A 24629-nucleotide genomic window follows, 5' to 3' on the forward strand; every position below is an offset into this window, starting at 1 on the left:
TTGTTGCGCTGTCGGACAACGTAGTAAACAAACTCTTTATTCAAATTTATTTATTCTGCTTCACCTCACCACAATAAAACTTAAATTACTTTGTTTTGCGTGAGAAAAACAACGACTACACTTTGTTTACTGAAACATGCTGACTATTTAATAATGAATGACAATATTATTTGATATAATTAGGCGTAATACTAGCGAATACGTGTTAATATTTATCAATATTTAAAATTCAAATTCACAGCGGGCAATGTAATACTCGTCACTCGCCACCTAATTCCGTCGAATTATCCAGCCACATGTTATCCATTAAATTCCCGGGAGTCATAAAGATGTTTACTTCAGAGCGTCGAAAGTCACTAAGAAAAGAGAAAAAAAAATCGGGCCCTTTTCTCCCAGACGAGTGTTCTTCTTGTATCGGATTCTTAACTTCAGGGACCTCCGTGCGTGAAAACTACTTTAAGCTACTGTGTCCTGCGTTGGGGTTCTCTGCTGGTGTGTGAGTATGCGATATCGTCACAGCAGTTGTACCACCTTATTGCACACAACGCCGTCTTCACAAATGGTCAGCATTATTGCCCTGTGAAAAAAAAGTTAATTACAGATTGTGATTAGTTTGATGAAAACTAAATAAAATCCACATTTCATTACTAGGAAATTTAATGATTTAATAAATAACGTCGGGTAGCCACAGGAGGCCCTTCTACGCTATGTAAATGTCGAAGAGTGGTTTAGCTAGTCAGGGAGGGAATTGAAAGTGCCGTTGTGTTTCAATAATCGCCAGAACTCGTGTCGCGAATTCATTGGCTCATTATTAGGTATAATAACGTCAGTTTCAATTCCTTCACCTCATCACAAGTGCTAAGCAGAAAAAAAGTTTCATTAGACCAACTTCGACTTGAAATATCTGAGTGTTACATAATAAACGGGCAGTTGACATTCAGTGTGTTTCATATATTGGTCAGATGGCGGTAGTTTGCGACATTACCGTGCGTCGATGTAGTTCAAAACACAATGAATGGAATTGTATAATACATCGTGTACAGGCAAGTTATAGTGTTTTACTGTCGCCCCGTATTATATACAAGTACAATAACTTGAGCAAACATCCCAAATTATGATGAAACCATTTCCAGGATACGAACTATATATCATTAAAATTAATAAAATGAATGTATATAAACAGAGAATTGTAAGACAATTACTCATTATGTCGAACACTATGGGTCTAACCTGGTGACTGGGGAACGCTGACTCGTACTGTTCCATGAATGGTTCTCTTAGGATACAGTCAAAATTCGTCTAAGTTTAGCATGCTGTGCGATTAGACACTGTGGGCGTTAGTTACCTATCACCGTAAGAATAACGACAAGGATTGAATTGGAAAACTTCCAAACAGTGATTAATTTTCGAGATTGCTACGAGTCTTATGGACTTTGATGAAGTAGACTATAGTATACTAGCAGTGTTCTGTGTTACGTCAAGTTATTTACGATAATGACATAGTTTTAAAACAAAATACACACTCTCAGAATGACTTCAAGTATCGTCGATTGTATGTAAAATATGATTTGAAGTGAGATAAAAACGCTATGAAAAAAATCAAACCATTGCAAAACGCGGAGTTGATTTCTTTTGATGTGAAAATTTATCAAAAAAATTCCAAATAAAAACAAGTATACAACACAATAACACATTAACTGCGATAGTTTCTAATAGTATAGTTAGACAGACACTACACTGAGATAATACCGTAACGACAATGTTTATTTTAACATTCTTTGCTGTATATTATTACTAAAAGATGAAGTTTTCGCAATATTCTTCGTCTATTTTCGTCCAATTACAATTTATTTCCGCCACGATGGTATCTTAACGTTTAGTTCTGGCTGACTTTTTTAATGATACACCTGAAAACATCATAAAAACCGAGTACGTACGTTGATATTTTTAATTTGTGGTGCCCTACTTTTGAGTCGATTTTTTTATGATCTCTTCTTGCTTACACAATTATTTGTGTGCCGAGCAAACCGTGATACTTTATGATGATTGCGTATTCAGGTTTCTCTCTCCTCCATATACAAGATTTTAATCAAACCAACATTAGCCTCTCAGTCGTGTTATCGTAATCTTGGATATTTATATCACTTAAGAAACTGGCAGGCACGTTGATTGAAATATAATTACCTGTTGGGAAGAAATTGTCACCCGACCAAATTAGTTATGGAGCATAAAAAAACAAGATTACACACAAGCCTTCTCTTTGGATGGATGTGACGAGGAATAAAAATTACGGTAACGAAAAATCGTAAGGAAATGTGTCGAATTTTAAGCATGTACATATTAAACGTGATTTATAGCCGACGCGACACTCGCAGACTGCGTTTATCAGACGATAATTCCTGTTTATTTACTTTTTGACGAAAAGTCAATGCAGTTAATAATTATTATATTGAACACTATGGTTCAAGTGTGTCATTATTAAGAACAATCGCGCCGTATATTTAATCACGTTTTAACGTTAACGTCCACGCGTTGTTGTTCTGCATCGCACGAAATAAGATGTAAATTCTACTTCCCGTCGACCAATGACAAACACGGTTACAAATGAGCGTTTGTTGTCATTACGAAATGTAGTTTAAATATTCACCACTATTTTCGCGCGCGGACGAATATTTTCTTTCCCGCCTTTTTTTCTGTTGGCTATAAATTTTGTTGACTGTATTTTTAAGTTTGGAAACAAGACATTTGCCTATAGCCTGGATTGCCAAGACGTTCATCAGAATCACTGTTGAATCATTTAACCTTCAAAAGTTGGTAATTTTTCACCAGAATTAAATTGGAACATAATAGAGTTGCTTCTGGCCATTCTCCTGTATTTGATGAGATTTAAATTTGCTATAAAATGTGCTTTATTTAATCGGAATTATTTCATTCTTTTTCATTCGGAAAAGGTCAAGTCTGTCAGACTGCTATAAAATGTACAACGATAAACCAATTCTTTCTTTGGGTGATTTTTATTTCTGTTTCTCACATGCTTGAAATGTTTGTCCCTGTTTCGGTGTTTCACTGTGTACGAACCGCGATCAACGAAAATGGTGTTAGACGAAAACATAATCCCCAACCACAGTCAAATATCACCATTTTTCATTCGCACTCACAATTCGGCAGTTGAAACAGTGCCTCCGACTAGAACTACAAAAACAATGCCGCAATACAGTGTAAAGTCAAGAATTTGAAAGTTTATTTTTTTTGTCAACAATCTGTGTTTTTAGTAAAATGACCGTATTAATGGTACGATTTATCGTGACATCGTGGAAGAGTATTCATGTTCCCGTTAGTTTGTTGTTAGTTTGTGTTAACCACGCTTGTATTAAACAGTCACGCAACGCGACATGGTACCGCTCGGGGGTACACGTGATAAAGCGCATTTGCGTCTGCGCTTGCGTGCTGAGGAGGGGGGGGGGCGGTTGTAAAAAGGTTGGCCGATTTACATCATAAGATTTTTTAGATATTAAGCTTTACTGGAAAAAAACTTTTTCCCTAAAAAGGGAATCACTTGTTAGACGAGCCAATAATTATCTAAGGTTGGTAAGGTTTTTTTTTAGAGAAAATAAATATGTGTTGAAGCCAATTTGATTTTGCAAAAGAGTAATGTACAACTAATTGAGGCTTGGTGGTAATTGCTTGATGACCTAACCACTAGTAAGACGGATTCGCTAATTTCTTCTTTCAAGAAAATACATTACGAACGAAATTATTAGTTGCACCTTCGCTAAACGTTGAATAAAAGCCATAATGAATATCTTTACGTTGTACAATTAGATGAACAGTTGCCGGTGATATGATGGAAGCGACACGCGCTGTCAAACACGATCAGACGAGAATCTGCCGAACCCTGGCTATATTTTGTGGGCCATTCCCCGAGGCTATGTGCAAATTCCCCGTTCTAGTGATTTCAAACTAGTATTTGATGACGCTATAATGGAGAAGAGTGACGCGCTATCACCAAGATATTACGCCATGATAAATAAGCATATTAGCGCCCATCTCTATTCATGAAAACTTGTTAAGTTAGTAATTAAGAAAAAGTCACGGCGCGTTCACATACAGCGATGTTGTCTCACCTAAATTAAGATGAATGGACGGCCTGCAAACGGGGGAGCTACACAACCATCGCGATAAAGTTGATTAAGCGGGACATAGCTAAATCATACCCACCGATGTGTCCTATATAGCCTGTTAATAAGGATACGTCGACGGATCGGTTCTACCCACGTCGTCGCGAAGACAAATGGAAGTCGCACTATACTATACCCGCTAATAAATAAAACGACCACAGACACAGTCGGACATTGCCTCTAATTTGATTCATTATTGCAATCATAGGGCGTTTAGAAAACAGAAGAAATAAATTGTATAACAATCCAACAGTCCCAGATTAATCTTATTCGTTCTATTCTTCACACTTGCGAATTTCCATTGTACGCCACCTCTTTTTTTTCCACCCTCCAATCCCCCCGAGGTCCGTACTCGCGCAGTAGAGTAAACACTACTGTCATCGGCGTCTGGCTCCTCTAGAAACTGATTCGCGATGTTTTCAAAATTTTAAAATTAATGCAATTTAAAAATGAAATAAAATACTGTTATTAGTGTTTATTCACTTCAAAATCATGTGCAATTTATTAAACCCAAGCTGCGAGAATGGACGTTCACTGTACTGGGATAAAATGAACAGTTATTAAGCGGAAACGTGCGGAATAAAACAACAGATGTACGCGAACGATTTGAAATGCTTTGTTTATTTATATGTCAGATTTTCGCTCTGGTGGCTCATAGAATCGTAAAAAGAATGCGACCTTTATATATCTTTATTTCAAAACGCTCATTCGGGTGTTACCCTATTTTACATGGAGTAACAGGGAACATCTATTGACGTATGAGTAACAACGAACTCTGGGAATCTCCCTGTTTGAATATCAAGCCCAGCGAACAAAACTACAGGCCATAAAAGTCGTGTCTCTTTCCTTCAACTTTTTCTTCTCTTGTCTCGGCACGCCAAACGGATTAACCCACACCAGCACAAAACGCAACGTGTTTTAGGCTCACAGGTTGCTGAAAATATAAGATTAATTAACGCGACATACAGGACCCGGAGCTACCAGGAGGAGAGTCAGCAGCAAGCCACACTCATTGAAAGTTTGTCGCCTGCGGCGACACGCCAGCACCGTAACAGAACGCGAACTCCCTAGAAACATGCATCAGCCCCGCTTAAAATTCTGACAACGTCACCACATACGGGAGAGTGTAATATTTTAGTTTTGAATTATTTCTGCCTGTGTAACTTTATGAGTTTTTATAGGAGAGCACTCGCAGTAAGCTTTTTATAAATGACTGTCGCCATAATATTTTTCCGCATCTTAAAAGATTTCTCTTGAATGGTGCTCTCCGATGATGATCAGTGGAAGCCCAAGAGAAATTAAATCTGAGTTATGACATTGGCAAACCGTGTGTCGTGAATCCATGCATTTCTATCGAAACAGTTAACAGAACTTAATGAATTCTATTCCGGTCGCTGTGTTTCATTTACTCATCTGCCATTCACAACAATTGCTGTCACGTCTCCGGGGGATATCGCCAAAAACTGTTGTTTCAATGTCACTGGCCAAATTATTTTTTTTTTTCCCAAAAGAAACGTGTCTCGTAGTTTTCTGTAATATGTAATAGCGATTTCTGTGGGACGCAAATGTATTTGTTTATCAAATATAAAACATACACATTGTAAATTTCTTCTAATTTCAGACAATTCCCGATCAGTGCAAAATTAGTGAGGTGAATGGAAAATAATGAAACATTCATTACTTTCGATTTATGATTTGTGCATATGACGGAATTCGAAGCTTTGTTTTGAGAGGTCACACATGTGCGTGTTTTAACAACTTTTTATATTATCAAAGACCCCCTCCCTTCCACGACCTTGCCATGTCCAGGCTAACAAATTTTACTTTTAACATACGAAAGCACACAGACCCTCAATCAGCCGATTATTTACACCCCCGTCCGTTTCATTATTTGATTTATATATACCACTGATGTGGTGACACCATAGCAACAATTACGCTGTTGAATATTCATATTCGAGAACACTACATACATGAAAGTACATAACCACTACGAGTTGCACAGCCATCCTTTGTTTAACAGTGCCTCCCTGAGTGATCGCCATCGCGTAACGCGGTTATAATGTGTCTACGTTAACGTCTCCAGTGTGCAAACAAAAAGAAAGCCCAATTTTCGATACTGTCTCTCAAGTGAAGGATATTATTCCCCGACCTCGCTACAATTTCCCTAAAACTATGTTTTTCTGATTGTTATTCTGTTTCGTGATACGCGATCACGGTAATCATGCCTTCGGGGCACATTTTCAACAATGCTTTACTACGTAACGATATCTCTTTGGGTTCGTATACATTTTAACTCAGTCGTCTTTATTTCTTCCCTAACTTCTCCGGCCCTAGCCCCGTCAAGGAACGTTATTCTACTATTTTCTGTGTGCAATAATACGTACTCCGTCATGCCGTCGACTTGCCCGCGGGCATCCTCAAAATGCAACAGACGTCTCCGAATGCCTTCTGTTTATGTGTATGTTACATTCCTTGCGAATTACCTGGTCATTTTCAGCGTTGGCATATGCATGATACAGATAACTTAGAGTGTGTAAAAAGAATCAACACACTTCCAGTAAAAACCGCTGAGCGTCGATCTCACCGATTGCGTTTCGCGTTTTCGTTTTCGAGTGAAAACAAAATTACCAACCCGCTGACTGTCTTTTGTCATTTGGGAACTAACCACGTGGCAACCACTACAAGGGTTTTTAAGATTTTTTGGTCACTGGATATCAATCTTGTTTAGGTCAAAATATTTTGTCCGGCCAGATAAACAATTGCGATAAGAAATGAGACAGTCTGGGCATGTTATAATTTCAATTCCCAGAAGGCATCTCTTCCAATTGCTCAGCGGCCCCTCAGTGGACTTGCAAACGAGCTTCGAACGGCACCGCTATTCGTCACGCCTGGCTGGGAAGCCTCACTTCATGTTTATCGAGTACTTAACGCGAGATATTTTATCAGCACTATCGATCAAGAACTCGTACTGCCCTTATTTTCCGGTGATGCGTATTCACCTCAAGTGGGCAAAGTTTATCACGGTCTTGTCGTGTTGAGGTGTTTCCTATTAGTTGCTCGTTGATTAGTTTTTTTGGAGTTGGATCGGGATGACGGTAATTCCACAGGGGCGTCTGCTCCTTGGCTTCCCAGACATACTTATATCGGTAATACCGCTAAACTGTTAACTGTAATCCGGAACATGCAAAATTGAATGTTAAAAACATCGAAATTAAAAGATAGACTAAGAAGATCCGATATCCATCTGGCGCGCGAGTGATGTAGCTGATACATCTCGAAATTTACGGGATTTTTAATTCGAGACATCGCTTTCAGATTTCAACGGCTAGATGGGTTCGTGTTTCCAGCGTACCGTGACTGCGAAACACTTCACATCGCCAGCCCAAAGAAGACGTGGAATGACGAAGCGATAAATACACACCCCAAGTAAAGGTGATCTATTTTCGTAAGGTCAAGGGTCGACGTGAAAGTTCAAATTAGAAGTTGGAGGCGAGGCAAGGTGCGAGAAGTTAATGAGGTAAAAACAGAGCGTAATAAACGGAGAGTAGTGTAGCACCACGCACACGCTGTGTTGTATTCGAATCGCCAATGTGTGGGATATTTTATCTAATCTTAAGGGAAATGAGAATCGTCCCTCTCTGAGACGTCAAATAAGCTGCTTTCAAAACATATAGATGACGGTGGCAGTGAATGACTAGACAAATGAAATGTGACAGCACAGGTAATAGAAGATATAACCAGAGTGAAAATGCAGCTGCTCAACATTACTGTCTCATCTCTTTTTAAAACCTACCCACTAATGTCAGTTTTTTACTAGGGGCAGTAAAAAAAAATACAAATGATAGTTGGAGTTATTGTATGGTAATAGTGCATGATGTAGCTATGTTTTATTATGGGTATCTCACTCCTTGAGTGCCTTTATCTATAATGCAATGCTAGTAATTGTGTTTACTGTCACGCAACAAGCGACACCCGCCACCGCTTGAATGTATTCGTCATATTTACCAACCTGCGCTGCTCACCATTGCACAGAATCAACAATTTTATGCAACCACCGAATCCTACCATTACTCACGCAATCACTACTTTATGCAACTAGTGCTGCCCACCCTTACAATTTTTCGTTCTTACACCAACAAGCAGCCACTGAATCCAACCATTATTTACACCAACACCACCACCACATAAGACAAACCACTAAATCCCACCATTAATCACATCACTCCAACCACCTCCAAGCAGCCATCGAATCCCACCACTACTTACATCACCACCACCACATAATAAAAACCACTAAATTCCACCACTACTTACATCACTACCACCACCTCCAAGACGCCATCGAATCCCACCATTACTTACACCACCACATAAGAAAAGCACTTAATCCCTTCATTACTTACACCACCATCACCACAGAAGAAAACCACCGAATCCCACCATTACTTAACCACCATCACCACACAGGAAAACCACTGAATCCCACCATTACTTACACCACCATCACCACATAGGAAAACCACTGAATCCCTCCATTACTTACACCACCATCACCACATAGGAAAACCACTTAATCCCACCATTACTTACACCACCATCACCACATAGGAAAACCACTGAATACCACCATTACTTACTCCACCATCACCACATAGGAAAACCACTGAATACCACCATTACTTACACCACCATCACCACATAAGAAAACCACTGAATACCACCATAACTTTCACCACCATCACCACATAAGAAAACCACTGAATACCACCATTACTTACACCACCATCACCACATAGGAAAACCACTGAATCCCACCATTACATACACCACCATCACCACATAGGAAAACCACTGAATACCACCATTACTTACACCACCATAACCACATAGGAAAACCACTGAATCCCACCATTACATACACCACCATCACCACATAGGAAAACCACTGAATCCCACCATTACATACACCACCATCACCACATAGGAAAACCACTGAATCCCACCATTACTTACACCACAATCAACACATAGGAAAACTACTGAATCCCACCATTACTTACACCACCATCACCACATAGGAAAACCACTGAATACCACCATTACTTACACTACCATCACCATATAAGAAAACAACTGAATCCCACCATTACTTAACCACCATCACCACATAGGAAAACTACTGAATACCATCATCACCACATAGGAAAACCACTGAATCCCACCATTACATACACCACCATCACCACATAAGAAAAGCACTAAATCCCATCATTACTTACACCACCATCACCACATAAGAAAACATTGAATACCACCATTACTTACACCACCATCACCACATAGGAAAACCACTGAATCCCACCATTACTTGCACCACTATCACCACATAGGAAAAGCACTGAATCCCACCATTACTTACACCACCATCACCACATAGGAAAACATTGAATACCACCATTACTTACACCACCATCACCACATAGGAAAACCACTGAATACCACCATTACTTACACCATCATCACCACATAGGAAAAGCACTGAATCCCACCATTACTTACACCACCATCACCACATAAGAAAACATTGAATACCACCATTACTTACACCACCATCACCACATAGGAAAACCACTGAATCCCACCATTACTTGCACCACTATCACCACATAGGAAAAGCACTGAATCCCACCATTACTTACACCACCATCACCACATAGGAAAACATTGAATACCACCATTACTTACACCACCATCACCACATAGGAAAACCACTGAATACCACCATTACTTACACCACCATCACCACATAGGAAAACCACTGAATCCCACCATTACTTACACCACCATCACCACATAGGAAAACTACTGAATCCCACCATTACTTACACCACCATCACCACATTGGAAAACCACTGAATACCACCATTACTTACACCACCATCACCACATAGGAAAACAACTGAATCCCATCATTACTTAACCACCATCACCACATAGGAAAACCACTGAATACCACCACCACCACATAGGAAAACCACTGAATCCCACCATTACATACACCACCATCACCACATAAGAAAAGCACTAAATCCCATCATTACTTACACCACAATCACCACATAGGAAACCACTGAATCCCACCATTACTTACACCACCATCACCACATAGGAAAACATTGAATACCACCATTACTTACACCACCATCACCACATAGGAAAAGCACTGAATCCCACCATTACTTACACCACCATCACCACATAAGAAAACATTGAATACCACCATTACATACACCACCATCACCACATAAGAAACCACTGAATACCACCATTACTTACACCACCATCACCACATAGGAAAACCACTGAATCCCACCATTACTTACACCACCATCACCACATAGGAAAACATTGAATACCACCATTACTTACACCACCATCACCACATAGGAAAAGCACTGAATCCCACCATTACTTACACCACCATCACCACATAAGAAAACATTGAATACCACCATTACTGACACCACCATCACCACATAGGAAAAGCACTGAATCCCACAATTACTTACACCATCATCACCACATAAGAAAACCACTGAATCCCACCATTACTTACACCACCATCACCACATAGGAAAACCACTGAATCCCACCATTACTTACACCACCATCACCACATAGGAAAACCACTGAATCCCACCATTACATACACCACCATCAACACATAGGAAAACCACTGAATCCCACCATTACTTACACCACCATCACCACATAGGAAAACTACTGAATCCCACCATTACTTACACCACCACCATCACCACATAGGAAAACCACTGAATCCCACCATTACATACACCACCATCACCACATAGGAAAACCACTGAATCCCACCATTACTTACACCACAATCAACACATAGGAAAACTACTGAATCCCACCATTACTTACACCACCATCACCACATAGGAAAACCACTGAATACCACCATTACTTACACTACCATCACCATATAAGAAAACAACTGAATCCCACCATTACTTAACCACCATCACCACATAGGAAAACTACTGAATACCATCATCACCACATAGGAAAACCACTGAATCCCACCATTACATACACCACCATCACCACATAAGAAAAGCACTAAATCCCATCATTACTTACACCACCATCACCACATAAGAAAACATTGAATACCACCATTACTTACACCACCATCACCACATAGGAAAACCACTGAATCCCACCATTACTTGCACCACTATCACCACATAGGAAAAGCACTGAATCCCACCATTACTTACACCACCATCACCACATAGGAAAACATTGAATACCACCATTACTTACACCACCATCACCACATAGGAAAACCACTGAATACCACCATTACTTACACCACCATCACCACATAGGAAAACCACTGAATCCCACCATTACTTACACCACCATCACCACATAGGAAAACTACTGAATCCCACCATTACTTACACCACCATCACCACATTGGAAAACCACTGAATACCACCATTACTTACACCACCATCACCACATAGGAAAACAACTGAATCCCATCATTACTTAACCACCATCACCACATAGGAAAACCACTGAATACCACCACCACCACATAGGAAAACCACTGAATCCCACCATTACATACACCACCATCACCACATAAGAAAAGCACTAAATCCCATCATTACTTACACCACCATCACCACATAAGAAACCACTGAATACCACCATTACTTACACCACCATCACCACATAGGAAAACCACTGAATCCCACCATTACTTACACCACCATCACCACATAGGAAAACATTGAATACCACCATTACTTACACCACCATCACCACATAGGAAAAGCACTGAATCCCACCATTACTTACACCACCATCACCACATAAGAAAACATTGAATACCACCATTACTTACACCACCATCACCACATAGGAAAAGCACTGAATCCCACAATTACTTACACCATCATCACCACATAAGAAAACCACTGAATCCCACCATTACTTACACCACCATCACCACATAGGAAAACCACTGAATCCCACCATTACTTACACCACCATCACCACATAGGAAAACCACTGAATCCCACCATTACATACACCACCATCAACACATAGGAAAACCACTGAATCCCACCATTACTTACACCACCATCACCACATAGGAAAACTACTGAATCCCACCATTACTTACACCACCACCATCACCACATAGGAAAACCACTGAATACCACCATTACTTACACCACCATCACCACATAAGAAAACTACTGAATCCCACCATTACTTAACCACCATCACCACATAGGAAAACCACTGAATACCACCATCACCACATAGGAAAACCACTGAATCCCACCATTACATACACCACCATCACCACATAAGAAAAGCACTAAATCCCATCATTACTTACACCACCATCACCACACAGGAAAACCACTGAATCCCACCATTACTTACACCACCATCACCACATAGGAAAAGCACTGAATCCCACCATTACTTACACCATCATCACCACATAGGAAAACATTGAATACCACCATTACTTACACCACCATCACCACATTGGAAAAGCACTGAATCCCACCATTACTTACACCACCATCACCACATAGGAAAAGCACTGAATCCCACCATTACTTACACCACCATCACCACATAGGAAAACATTGAATACCACCATTACTTACACCACCATCACCACATAGGAAAAGCACTGAATCCCACCATTACTTACACCACCATCACCACATAGGAAAACCACAGAATTCCACCATTACTTACTCCACCATCACCACATAGGAAAACCACTGAATACCACAATTACTTACACCACCATCACCACATAAGAAAACATTGAATACCACCATTACTTACACCACCATCACCACATAAGAAAACCACTGAATCCCACCATTACATACACCACCATCACCATATAAGAAAACATTGAATACCACCATTACTTACACCACCATCACCACATAAGAAAACCACTGAATACCACCATTACTTACACAACCATCACCACATAGAAAAACCACTGAATCCCACCATTACTGACACCACCATCACCACATAGGAAAACCACTGAATCCCACCATTACTTACACCAACATCACCACATAAGAAAACCACTGAATCCCACCATTAGGTACACCACCATCACCACATAAGAAAAGCACTAAATCCCATCATTAGATACACCACCATCACCAAATAAGAAAAGCACTAAATCCCATCATTAGGTAAACCACCATCACCACAGAAGAAAACCACTGAATACCACAATTACTTACACCACCATCACCACATAGGAAAACCACTGAATCCCACCATTACATACACCACCATCACCACATAGGAAAACCACTGAATCCCACCATTACTTACACCACCATCACCACATAGGAAACCACTGAATCCCACCATTACTTACACCACCATCACCACATAGGAAAACCACTGAATATCACCATTACTTACATCACCATCACCACATAGGAAAACCACTGAATACCACCATTACTTACACCACCACATAAGAAAACCACTGAATACCACCATTACTTACACCACCATCTCCACATAAGAAAACCACTGAATACCACCATTACTTACACCACCATCACCACATAGGAAAACATTGAATACCACCATTACTTACACCACCATCACCACATAAGAAAACAACTGAATACCACCATTACTTACACCACCATCACCACATAGGAAAACATTGAATACCACCATTACTTACACCACCATCACCACATACGAAAACCACTGAATACCACCATTACTTACACCACCATCACCACATAAGAAAACCACTGAATAACACCATTACTTACACCACCATCACCACATAAGAAAACCACTGAATCCCACCATTACTTACACCACCATCACCACATAGGAAAACCACTGAATACCACCATTAGTTACACCACCATCACCACATAAGAAAACATTAAATACCATCATTTCTTACACCACCATCACCACATAGGAAAACCACTAAATCCCACCATTACTTACACCACCATCACCACATAAGAAAACCACTGAATCCCACCATTACATACACCACCATCACCACATAGGAAAACCACTGAATCCCACCATTACATACACCACCATCACCAAATAAGAAAACCACTGAATCCCACCATTACTTACACCACCATCACCACATAGGAAACCACTGAATCCCACCATTACTTACACCACCATCACCATGTAGAAAAACATTGAATACCACCATTACTTACACCACCATCACCACATAGGAAAACATTGAATACCACCATTACATACACCACCATCACCACATAAAAAAACCCACTGAATACCACCATTACTTACACCACCATCACCACATAAGAAAACCACTGAATACCACCATTACTTACACCACCATCACCACATAAGAAAACCACTGAATCCCACCATTACTTACACCACCATCACCACATAGGAAAACCACTGAATACCACCATTAGTTACACCACCATCACCACATAAGAAAACATTGAATACCATCATTACTTACACCACCATCACCACATAGGAAAACCACTAAATCCCACCATTACTTACACCACCATCACCACATAAGAAAACCACTGAATCACACCATTACATACACCACCATCACCACATAGGAAAACCACCGAATACCTCCATTAGTTACACCACCATCACCACATAAGAAAACATTGAATACCATCATTACTTACACCACCATCACCACATAGGTAAACCACTAAATCCCACCATTACTTACACCACCATCACCACATAAGAAAACCACTGAATCCCACCATTACATACACCACCATCACCACATAGGAAAACCACTGAATACCACCATTACTTACACCACCATCACCATATAAGAAAACATTGAATACCATCATTACTTACACCACCATCACCACATAGGAAATCCACTGAATCCCACCATTACATACACCACTATCACCACATAGGAAAACACCACTGAATACCACCATTACTTACACCCCCATCACCACTTAGGAAAACCACTGAATACCACCATTACTTACACCACCATCACCATATAAGAAAACCACTGAATCCCTCCATTACTCACATCATCACCATTTTCATGCAACCAGCAGCACCTACTATTTCTTAGACGCCATAACCACTTTAGACGGCTATTCAATCTCATTATTACACCACCGCCCCTTTCATGAAACCAGTACACCCACTATTACTCACACCATTACCATTTTAGACGACCACTCCATCCCATCATTACTCAGAATATTACCATTTTAGACAACCACTCAATCCCACCATTACTCACACTATTACACTTTTAGACAACTACTCAATCCCACCATTACTCACAAAATTGCCATTTTAGACAACCACTCAATCCCACCATTACTCACAATATTGCCATTTTAGACAACCAGTCAATCGCACCATTACTCACAATATTACCATTTTAGACAGCCACTCAATCCCAAAATTACTCACACCATTACCATTTTAGACAGCCACTCAATCCCACCATTACTCACACCATTACCATTTTAGACAACCACTCAATCCCACCATTACTCCCACCATTTCCATTTTAGACAACCACTCAATCCCACCATTATTCACACCATTACCACTTCAGACAACCACTCAATCCCACCATTACTCTCAAAATTGCCATTTTAGACAACCACTCAATCGCACCATTACTTACAATATTACCATTATAGACAACCACTCAATCCCACCATTACTCACAATATTACCATTTTAGACAACCACTCAATCCCACCATAACTCACAATATTACCATTTTAGACAACCACTCAATCCCACCATTACTCACAATATTATCACCTAAGACAACCACTCAATCCCACCATTACTCACAATATTACCATTATAGACAACTACTCAATCCCACCATTACTCACAATATTACCATTATAGACAACCACTCAATCCCACCATTACTCACAATATTACCATTTTAGACAACCACTCAATCCCACCATTACTCACACCATTACCATTTTAGACAGCCACTCAATCCCACCATTACTCACACCATCACCATTATAGACAGCCACTCAATCCCACCATTACTCACACCATTACCATTTTAGACAACCACTCAATCCCACCATTACTCCCACCATTTCCATTTTAGACAACCACTCAATCCCACCATTACTAACACCATTACCACTTCAGACAATCACTCAATCCCACCATTACTCACACCATTACCATTTTAGACAACCACTCAATCCCACCATTACTCCCACCATTATACCATTTTAGACAACCACTCAATCCCACCATTACTCCCACCATTTACATTTTAGACAACCACTCAATCCCACCATTACTCACACCATTACCACTTCAGACAACCACTCAATCCCACCATTACTCACGCCATTTCCATTTTAGACAACCACTCAATCCCACCATTACTCACAATATTACCATTTTAGACAACCACTCAATCCCACCATTACTCACAATATTACCACTTCAGACAACCACTCAATCCCACCATTCCTCTCAATATTACCATTTTAGACAACCACTCAATCCCACCTTACTCACAATATTACCATTATAGACAACTACTCAATCCCACCATTACTCACAATATTACCATTTTAGACAACCACTCAATCCCACCATTACTCACAATATTACCATTTTAGACAACCACTCATTCCCACCATTACTCACACCATTACCATTTTAGACAGCCACTCAATCCCACCATTACTCACACCATTACCATTATAGACAGCCACTCAATCCCACCATTACTCACACCATTACCATTTTAGACAACCACTCAATCCCACCATTACTCCCACCATTTCCATTTTAGACAACCACTCAATCCCACCATTACTCACACCATTACCACTTCAGACAACCACTCAATCCCACCGTTACTCACACCATTACCATTTTAGACAACCACTCAATCCCACCATTACTCCCACCATTACCATTTTAGACAACCACTCAATCCCACCATTACTCCCACCATTTCCATTTTAGACAACCACTCAATCCCACCATTACTCACACCATTACCACTTCAGACAACCACTCAATCCCACCATTCCTCTCAATATTACCATTTTAGACAACCACTCAATCCCACCATTCCTCTCAATATTACCATTTTAGACAACCACTCACACCATCACTACATATATGTACAACCGACACAATATGTTCATGCAACCAGCGCTGCTCACCATTACACAGAATCGCCATTTTAATACAACCAACGATACCCACAATTCACACACACACACACACACATACATCATCACCACTGCTACCAGCAACACTCACCACTGCCTACAAACCCTCGTCACGTTTATAGAACCAACAACCACTTCCCTCATACAATCTCCACTTCTATGTATCCAACATTACTCAAACAGAACACCACGTGTATTCAAACAGCGAATCACACCAGGTTTACACGCTATATAGATATAACAATATTAATATAATATAATTAAATGCCGTTGTTTTACACGGAAATCGCAAGTACTCATCACCTCCCGCTGTCTTCAGTAATAGTTAGGAATAAGAACAAACAATGTTAGTTTCGCTTTAAATTGTTTTATGCAAATAAAAATATCTTACTGGGGGAATCATCATTTTCCCCGTGTTAACATCGTACTTAAGTTTGTGAATTTCTCAACCTTTAATTCAATCCAAACAATTCATTTAATGACACTATCTAGTCGTCAGTTATAATAAAAAATAATTAAGTGATTATAATTACGTCACGTGTCACGTGTACAATCGGGTTTATTTTTGGCTGACATGTACCTAACGCATTTCACGCCATACCTTAAGAAATAAGAGGACTATATGGGTTACTGTGGGTAACAAATAAATACGGCGTCGAATCTATTTACAACGCATGCGCGCGCCGTATGTTTATAAACTGGTCAACATCTTGACTAACATTAAATAATTACGTCATGGTTGCCACTAACCCAATATTTCATTGATGCGAGTCCCGTCAATCAAAAACATAACATTAATTTTCATGGCCCAGGTGTAATTTCTGTTGTACATCTAGAAAGTATGACGTATTCATAATGCTATTTATATGGCATAGTTGAAAGTATCCGTATACTACAACAAACAGGCGAGAAATGAACACATTCTTTGATCATAGCTAATCATCTATCCCAGATCTATTCTGACATGTTTTATAATTAGAATCAGAAATGCGAAATAGCGGGTTATCGCTAATAATATAACTTATATAATTTACAAATTGGTGTTGATACAATGCATCCATTCAACTGAAGTGGCAGCAAATTATTGGTGATGGGAGAAAATGAAGGCCAATTGTCTGCTAACATGGTATGAAATGTTTAAATGATATGCCTATGGCTGGTGCAAGGGGGTTAATAAAGTCGAACAAGCGACTGAGATCACCGATGTCAGTGAAAAACGATCACTGACTGACTCTCCCTGTAATAGCGTCCCAAGAGAAGGAGACTGAAAATACAATACTTTAGCCTAATCACACTGAGTGTTTAACTGAACTGATAAGTTTTATCCCCGTTTTATCCGCATTTCCTAACAAACTACACCGAGGGGATGATATTAAAAGACTCTCGAACACCCTAGATTTAGATTAACGCCGATTACTGTTAGTTACAATGTGCTGGGCCACGAGAGAAAACGTTTATTTTCAGATCGCTTTTAGTGTAGGTGAGCGGTAAAACGCATCAAAGTCGATCCTCAATGTTTTCTGAAGTCGGCTAAAATTAACGACTCCACACGGGCAAGTGATGTCACCATAGCAACATTAGCCTGGCTCCCGATAAGTCATTTGCTGATGTCTTTTCTCTTGCCACTTTGAGGGTGATTTTGCTTTTCAAGAGGGTAATGGTGTTGAAATATTATATAGGGTACAAGTCATTGTTCTTCGCATCGCCACACGCCGCTCACATTCCCGACTAATGCAGTAAGGGGGAAAGGTGTCGTCAGAACGCCGAGTTTCAATGGTCGTTTCCATCGCTCAGCTCGTTATGCGGATGTGTACGCTTGAGCTGTCTAATTTCCACACTAAACATCCAGATTTAATGCGTTAAATTTGTCGAACATCGCTCATGACGTCAAATGTGAAACAAAAAAAAATCCATTTTATAGCTTGTTGCAACTCTGTATTTTAGTCGTGGGTTTCGAGGAAGCCGCTTTCAAGATTTGAAATGTTCTAAAATGGAAGACCTTGCTCTTATCTTTCACTGTTTTGATCTTTAGGAATCCTGGTATTGTTACGTTGTAAAGCATTAGTTTTGTTCTCCTTTTCGTGCGGTTTTATTGCTGTTCTGGATAGTACAAAGGACGGAACAATGAGAACGATGATACATATTTTTATCAATGAAATTATATTTTTAAAGGTTAAATTTTAACATTAATTTAAAAACTACATTCAAAACCGGTTCTGAGAACAATAATTCAAACAAAGAGAAGTCTATTCCGCAAATTAATTCGAGTTCCAGTGTCTTTTTAGAGACTGCAATTGTGTATGACTTGACAGCCACGCGAACACACGACCCCGGTGCCTGGACGCTCGTCTTGCATCTCGCGTTCACTCACGTTTTCGGTTTTAGACGATCCAAAACGTAATGTTCCGCCTGATCACATACGGCACAGTAAAACGCACACCTAATCAAGTGTTGAAATTGCATCGACATGAAAAGGACTCTGTCGTTTTATTCCATTCTGTGTTAATGTCAAAAATACTCATGGAATAAAAAAAAACAGCGTCATCGGCGAAGAACAAATATACCTCACCCATGAAAATGAAGTGGAAACAGGCAACAGAACAAATAAACCAATGCAACAGTTCTTGTTCAATTTAGATTAAAACCATTTCAATTGACACTTACGCAAATCAAACTATGTATTACAGACAATCCGCGCCGCTCCAGTATGATATTATTTATCGTCGATATTCTGCCATGATTGCACATTGACACGCGGCTGTTAAACGAAAGCTGAGCTCGTTCTTTGGCCGGCGGGAAATACTGGCCGAAAAGTAGACCTGTTATCGAGTCGTTAGAATCCGCAACATGCGAAAGCCTTGATTTATCTGACAACAAACTCACCAGTCGTGTTTTTAAAACACATTTCATCCGGTCTAATACAAAATTCGAATTTTCGAAAATGAATATACGAATTAAAAAACACGAAAAGCAAACACAACACGACTGTTTGTTGTTATGCTTTCTTAATTTCAGCTTTATCTTGATTTGAATCTCACAATTCCATTCTTATTCATTCATTAAAAAAAATCTTCATAGCAACCAATAGTTGATTATAAGGTTTGTTTTTTATCCGAATTATGGAGTATAATGTTTGCCTGGAGACCGACATTGCACCTGTGCCATTGTGTTCATTGCGTTGTGTTTTCCATAAGGGAACATTAACCCTTGACCTGTGATATATTCAGCATTACATGCCGTTCATATGTCGAGAAGTCTCTACATCCGAAACCATCGAAATTCATAAATCTACTCTTGATTTCATAAAAGTATATACATTATATTGCAGTAATTTTTAATAATACGTGCCCTCCTCTCGATCATGACTATGCACGGTAAACGTAATCCCAAAACATTACAAAATGTGAAAAGCTCAATTAATACGATTGACGTAGACCGTGGATTAATTTATTTTCATCACATGAAAGTTAGAAACAAAAAAGAAGCTATTGGGACGAGAGGGCCCTGGAGTCTACTGGGATATGCTTTCATTACTATATTATTGAACAATATCACTTCATGTGTAAATTTCATAAATAAAATTACAATATGTCTGAGTTATTCATGACAAAATGAGTAAATGAAGCAGATACGAGAGTGAATGTAGATTTCTCTCCTCCCATATGACGGTACCGTCAAATCGAAAACAGGATTAGTCCGGGACTATAAATGTACTAAGAATCGCACGCACGTGTCTTTAGTGTGACGTCTAGTATCAGTGAAAAGTCTGTCTTTGGCGATCACTTTTCTGCGGGATATTTTGTTCAGCAGAAAATTGAAAAGGTTAAAACAAAAAATGACGACAGGCTCGGATATTGGAACAAATTTCAGAAACTGAGCAAACAGAGGCGAAGGCGATACCCAGCGGCTGACGCGATAGTGTTTAAATTTGTAATATAATTTCAATCGAAGCAAATATTTAATAGTTTATAAATATGAATACATAATTTATTGTCGAGAAAAAGAAAACAACTTTGAAAAGGTTATGAATTATCATCGTCTTGGATATTCTGTAAAGCTATTCCGACCCAATTTGGCTATATTTCATTTTTATAACCCTTATGTTTTTTAATATCCACAATGGAATGGTTAATAAAAGAAAGAAAAAACTGAAAGTAGATATCTTGGATAATAAATTTTATTTTACGCCATGATTTTCTAGATATTAATAATACACGATACGAGATCGTATCATTCTCGATTTTAGCCATCTCCGAGTCCTTCTAAATAAAGAACTCGAGTGCGGTATCGAATCAGATTGTAGATTCGATACTGAATCACCCGACAACTAGAAAAAAAATAACACAATTATTTAGAAATAATAATTTGGTGAAAACGGCACATCCTATTTGTATAAAACAGTCAACTCAGATGATAAATAACCTTTGCACAGTCTGAATCATAATGCTACGTATTTTGTCAATGGTCAATGGAGTGTCTAAATTTTCTGTACACGTGTTTTCATAGTACATTATCGTCGATCAGCGCGTTCGAATTTCGTGTAAACACGCGTTGTATAATGTCGCATGTCGAACACGACGCGAGTGACGACTGGCGCTTTGCCACATGGTGGGGTGCTGACATTATACTGGGTAGACATTGAAATTATCTATTGAACTAAATTTAGTTAAATAAAATTAGTTAATCTAAAATTACTACGCGTAGAAATATGAATACTTGTAACTACACACTGCAGAAATTGTCCAAACACTCATTGTTTAAATTTACCGGTATTATAATATTCGATCACTTTCGTTACAACAGCGATTTGGTAAAATGAAGGAATGATAGTTAAAAGGTGGTGGTCGTCGCGCCGTGTTCTATTCCATGTGAGACTAGTAGCGACGTACACAATGTCTGTAAAATAGATTGTTTACATAAAATTCGAACGCGCACTGTGCGACGACCACCGCCCTTTAACAACGCGATATTTTTTGTTATATTCGTTCCGTGTGTGTACTCCCATGAATCCTAAGAAAACATTACACTGATTTAGGTCCCTTGAGTCTCACAGTACTTAGAGTTGTCGTTGGTATTAGGCGGAGAGTCCCGTAACTAAATGGTCTTGACTTGTGAAATATACATATGTTTACTATCAAACGTTTTCGAGGTGTATTTTTTGGGGGCAAGGTACGGAACTTCTCGGACCAATTCGTCTGATTGTGTTGTTAAGAAAACAGGGCAGTAAGTTTTTTTTTTTTTTTTATAAAACTCGTCGTAAAACATTCGGTATAAGTAGAATCTCCAACATCTACTTGCTGTGGAGGGTGAACCTAACATTGTGTTGTCATTCCGTTACTAAAAAAATCAGATACACAGGTTAACAACTGCTTATTTCGGCTGACCTTCTATAAACCGCAGTGCGGTGGGATCGCCGGAGGGCCACTACTGACATACTGTAGAAAATGCAATGTGGTTGTGATGTAGATGTGAGCGAAAATGAATCAACAACGCGGTGAGGAAAACCAAGCCAAAGGCAAAATGAAAATGTCGAATTTTAGTAAGGAAATGGATGTGTTTGACGTTGGTTGTTGACTCGTGAATTCATCACCTCTACCATATGTGTGCAAATGGGTATCATGGGTGTCAGTCTTAGACGGGTCATCGGGTCCACTTCTGCCTTGGGGGCTAGAAGACTTGTGACTGAAGTGCGTTCGAACGACTTTCTCACTGACATGCCGCCGCATGGCTTGACAATAAGCACATACTGCGGACCGATGATCATAACCGATTTTTGAAAACAAAACAAAAACAAATTAAAGTAAAAACCAAGTAAAAGAAAACATACCTGTATGTCTGTGCACGTATTGTCGTCTCAAACCATGTACGGAGCGGACAGGGAAGACAGGGCGAGTCGAGAAACTCCCGTATCTCTCTTTGCTGTCTGTCCATCATTTCATTTTCTTCCAATTTGCGCTGTCATAAATTCAATCACAATCTGGTCTTAAAAGGACGTCACCATTTCCCGCCATTTTTAGTAGCATGCAAAATATATCAAATTGGAGTCCGGGTCCTTTTTTTGTGAATAGTTTTATGATGACACAACCTTGCTCCAGATTCTTGTCCGTTTCCCTTCCTCGCCATACAGTCTCATACCATACAGACCACAATGAAATAACCCCGCGTTTTCACTTGCTGGTAGATTGCTAACTGTCGCATTCTATCTTTCTTCTAACCTTCTAAAGTGCGCCAATTGTTATATATATACTCACTCCAGGCAATACAGAAGATAATCTTATTATTTAATCTGATATTTGATTTAACTGTATTTATCCTAATATGGCAACTAATTCGAGACTTGCAGCGAACTCGTGTGTACTAGTGATTTTTTGATTGCCCGTTCAATGTGAATTACATGTAAACAATAAATCTGACATCAAACACTATCCTTGTCTGCGTTCATTTCGCCTATTACCTGCATAATTCATCACATAGTTATTACTCGTGCGCAGACATATTGTACATTTCTGACCGTGTTTATTATATTAATGTCAATTGACATTCTTCAAATCAACGTGCAGTGTAATAATTTCTTTTTATTTCTTAATTTTTAAACAAAAATGATCACCGCGATTGAACTTACAAAATGTCAGCCGTCGCGTGTGCGCGCAGTTTGTGATTGGTTCGTTGTACAGTGGATGGATGGCTGTTTTTTTTCTTCTTCTAAATCTCAGTGGAAATGGTAGAATGACATAAAATGTTGCTTCAATTCACAACAGCGATGCGCATTTCATGGCAGCCAGTGTTTAGAAAACAAAGACGCGCGAGTCCTGCTGGCAGTCTTCATGATCACTCGCGGGTAATGGGGAAATATCTCCGACGCGTTAAATTGTAATTTTATTGGTGCAATTCAAACTGAAAGCGCGGAGAAGGGGCTCCTTGCTGGGCTTCGGGATGCAGTCGTACTGTTTACGAATCGCGTTTCATCCCCTGTCTGTTCCATCCGTTCATCAGAGAGCCTTTGTTCAAAATGCCAGCGGGGTGGAAAACAGATTATGCCGCCAGCCAAAATACAAAAGTCACCCCAATGCCAGCAAATTTAAAAGGCAAACAGCGTGGGGGCACTCGACTAGGATTTTTAATAACT

The 24629-nt window shown here is 39.5% G+C and overlaps 1 long non-coding RNA gene across 1 annotated transcript; it reads right to left on the minus strand.

The window, feature by feature from the left end:
- On the minus strand, positions 1-23696 carry LOC144357177 (uncharacterized). The gene is made up of 2 exons (XR_013421633.1): positions 23331-23696; positions 1-577 (listed from the first exon to the last, which is right to left on the minus strand). It is a non-coding gene; the product is annotated as an uncharacterized LOC144357177 (long non-coding RNA).
- Positions 23697-24629: the final 933 nt, after the last annotated feature.

The sequence above is a fragment of the Saccoglossus kowalevskii genome, chromosome 13 (assembly GCF_978046115.1).
Source record: "Saccoglossus kowalevskii chromosome 13, keSacKowa6.1, whole genome shotgun sequence".
In the NCBI taxonomy this organism is placed as follows: domain Eukaryota; kingdom Metazoa; phylum Hemichordata; class Enteropneusta; family Harrimaniidae; genus Saccoglossus; species Saccoglossus kowalevskii.